Source organism: Apium graveolens, unplaced genomic scaffold (genome assembly GCF_009905375.1).
Source record: "Apium graveolens cultivar Ventura unplaced genomic scaffold, ASM990537v1 ctg7017, whole genome shotgun sequence".
NCBI lineage: Eukaryota > Viridiplantae > Streptophyta > Magnoliopsida > Apiales > Apiaceae > Apium > Apium graveolens.
In genome coordinates, this window is record NW_027419972.1 from 18,121 (window position 1) to 22,012 (window position 3,892).

General features: G+C 37.0%; 1 non-coding gene across 1 annotated transcript; it reads right to left on the minus strand.

Moving 5' to 3' along the window:
• Positions 1–329: 329 nt before the first annotated feature.
• Positions 330–437, minus strand: LOC141703714 (small nucleolar RNA R71). Its single transcript, XR_012567648.1, has one exon. It is a non-coding gene; the product is annotated as a small nucleolar RNA R71 (small nucleolar RNA).
• Positions 438–3,892: the final 3,455 nt, after the last annotated feature.

Below are 3,892 nucleotides of genomic sequence, written 5' to 3' on the forward strand. Positions count from 1 at the left end.
CCAACATAAAAATAATTAGGAAGATATGACAATTATCTATATTTTATTTTGGACAATAAAAATTAAATACGTCAATTAATATTATTTTTTGAATATTCAAGTACAGATAACACTTAACAATTAACTCACATAATAGATACTGGGCACACATAATAATATCAAAAATAATGACACGATATATCCCGGATATTACAGAGACTTTTCCCATATCTCGTTACGGGATAAAGCAAGTATTGGTTACATTCTTTACCACCAAGGGTCTATCACCAAATGGGAGGATCTTGCTCAAAGAGTTCCTAACTAAATTCTTTCCCATGGCGAAGTCTACTGCAATCAGAAACGCACTTACTCAATTTGCTCAGCAATCTGGAGAATGCTTTATGTGAGGCTTGGGATCGTTACAAAGAGATGCTTAGAAAGTGTCCTCACCATGGGATGCCTGACTGGATGATCATTAGCCGCTTCTATAATGGATTGGTGATGCAGCATCAAGAGGAGCCTTGTGGGCTAAAAGCTACGATAAGGCTTATGAACTGATTGAACTGATGGCTGCTAATGAATACCAGAATCCTACTCAGAGACTATCTTAGGGCAAGGTAGCAGAAATTCTTGAGTTAGATACAGCTACTGCTATAGCTGGTCAACTTAAGGCTTTGACGATGAAGGTGGATTTTTTGGCTAATGATATAATTAATCAGATCACTTGTGTATGTGAGCTTTGTGCTGGTGCCCATAAGACGGAGCAGCGTGCTATTTCTAGTGAATCAGCTCAGTTCGTGAGCAACTTTCAGAGGTCGCAACAACCTGTGCCAGCCACCTATCATCCCAATAACCGCAATCATCCTAACTTTAGCTGGAGCAACACTCAGAATGCGGTTCAGAAGCCTTATTAGCAGTATCCAGCAAAGCAGTACAACCCTCCTGGCTTTTAGCAACCGCAATGTGTACCAAGATAATAACTCCAGCTGCAACAGTCTAATGAAAATCTGAATTGGAGGAGTTGAGGCTCATGTGCAAAAGCCAAGCGGTTTCTATCAAGACCTTGGAAAATCAAATTGGACAAATTGCTAATGCCTTGCTAAATCGTCAACCTGGTACACTCCCTAGTGACACTGAAGTGCCAGGAAAGAGAGAAGCTAAGGAGCAAGTAAAGGCAATTACATTGAGGTCTGGGAAGGTTACAAATCCCGAACACTCTCAAGTTTCGGATGAAGAAGCTGTAGCTGTAGAAGAAGTGCAGAAGGAAGCAGAAGTGGAACCAATGAAGACTATTGTTAAACACACTCCTCCTGAGGGTAATACATGGGAGAAACAGATCTATCCTCCACCTCCCTTTCCTAAGAGGCTGCAGAAGAAAAAGCTGGATAAGCAGTTTGAAAAGTTTCTGGAGGTGTTCAAGAAACTTCATATCAACATACCTTTCGTTGAAGCTCTTGAACAGATGCCTAGTTATGTGAAGTTTATGAAAGGTATACTTTCTCGGAAAGTGAAGCTTGATGACTTAGAGACCGTTGCTCTCACGGAGGAATGTAGTGTTGTGCTGCAACAGAAGTTGCCTCCGAAGTTTAAAGATCCTGGAAGCTTCACTATTCCTTGAACCATTGGAAGCCTGTCATTTGACAAATGCTTATGTGACTTGGAAGCTAGCATCAATCTGATGCCTTTGTCAATCTTCAAGAAATTGGACTTACCCGATCCAAAGCCGACTTATATGACCTTATAGTTGGCCGACCGTTCTATTACATATCCACGAGGCATTGTGGAGGATGTCTTGGTCAAGGTGGATAAACTCATCTTTCCTGCTGATTTTGTAATTCTTGATTTCGAGGAGGATAAGAAGATTCTCATAATCTTGGGAAGACCTTTCTTGGCTACTAGCCAAACCTTGATAGATGTGTAGAAGGGTGAGCTCACCATGCGAGTGTTGGATCAGGATGTAACTTTTAATGTGTTCAACGCCATGAAATTCCCTACGGAAAATGAGGAGTGCTTAAAGGTGGAGCTGGTCGATTCCGTGGTTACTTCAGAACTTGATCAATTGCTAAGGTCAGATGCCTTCGAAAAGGCCTTGTTGGGGAATTCAGATAGTGAAGATGATGAAGGTGATGAACAATTGCAATATCTGAATGCTTCTCCCTGGAAGCGGAAAATGGATATGCCTTTTGAATCTCTTGGAATGAAGGATCTGAGCAAATATCCAATACGCCTCAAGCCATCTATTGAGGAAGCTCCTACAATTGAGTTTAAACCATTGCCTGAACACTTAAGATATGCTTGTTTAGGTGATGCATCTACTTTGCCTGTGATTATTGCATCTGACCTTTCAGGTAGTGATGAGGAAAAACTCTTAATAATTTTGAGAGAGTTCAAGTCTGTAATTGGATGGACTATAGCAGATATCAAGGGAATTAGCCCTTCTTATTCCATGCATAAAATTCTGCTAGAGGAAGGTAGCAAGCCTACTGTTGAGCAACATAGATGGCTTAATCCAATCATGAAAGAAGTGATGAAGAAGGAAATTTTCAAGTGGCTGGATGCAGGGATCATCTATCCCATTTCTGACAGTTCTTGGGTGAGTCCAGTTCATTACGTGCCGAAGAAAGGAGGTATCTATAAATAGCCTCTACCGTATTTTATATTGTACCAAAAATCATTTGCAAACAGTATTTATAGAATTTTTCCAGAGAAAATACTTTAATTATATTTTGTTCTTCGTAATCAAACTCAAATTCGGAGGCGTTATCGATATCAGATTTTGGCGTTCTTATACTCAAAACGAAGCTGTTGATTTGTACTTTCAGAATCTTTCATTAAAACCACTGCAGAATCAAGTGGTAATTCTATACAAACTTTTTTATTTCGAATTATTAATGATTTAAATTATGAATTTTTGTACGGATGATTGTTTGAATGATTTGATGCTTGTATGTTTTAGATCTTTTCTTCCTGATCATTTTGGTATGTCATATGATCGATTTGGAGTTCAATAACATGTTCAAATTAGGGTTTGATTCTCGAATTGTATAATTAGGGTTTATATTCGTTTGAATGTTCTTGATTAAAATTGGGGGTTTCTTATTTAGGGATTATTAGATGTTCTAAAGGGGTGGGTTTTGTTCCCCTTGAAATTTGCAATCTATTCATATATAGCACGTTATCAGATGATTCCTGGATCGAACGGAGTTTTCGTTTGAAGTTTCGCCGGATTTTATATAAACTCGCCTGCGGCGAGTTTTCCTTGGGTTATTACGATCGATTTACAGCTTGTTTGATGGAATAAATTGCATGAATAGGTTCCTAAGATTGTAATATACGTTTCCCCATTGATTTGGTCGTGTTCTGGGTTTTTTTGAACTCGTCGGAAAGCTTCAAGTCGCCGGCAATGGGTGCCGGCGACGTGAGGTAGAAGATGGCAAAAGTGCAGAAAGGTCCCTGACCTTTCTGTACTCTTGCAGTTTGGTCCTGACGTTTTAAAAACTTATAACGATTTGATTTCTGTTTAAAATCCTTTAAAAGTTTGATTTCTTTTTTATAAAAATCATTTTAAAAAATGTTTTTAGTTCCCAAAAATTCCAAAAATGATTATTTGAATTCCAAAAATTATTTTTAATTGAAAAATAAATATGAATTAATTAGTTAATTAATTTTAGTTAATGATTAATTGATTAATTGGTCAATTAATTCGAAAATTAATTGATTTAATTAATTATTAATTGATTTTAATTAATTATTTATTTAGATTTAATTATTTAAAAATGATTTAAAAATTCCGAAAAATAATTTCGAGCTTTAAAATATTATTTAAATTGTTTTAAGGCTCGATAATTATTATAAAATTGTTTTGAATCCAGATTTGGCCAACCGAACTATGTTTATTACTTTGAAATTGATC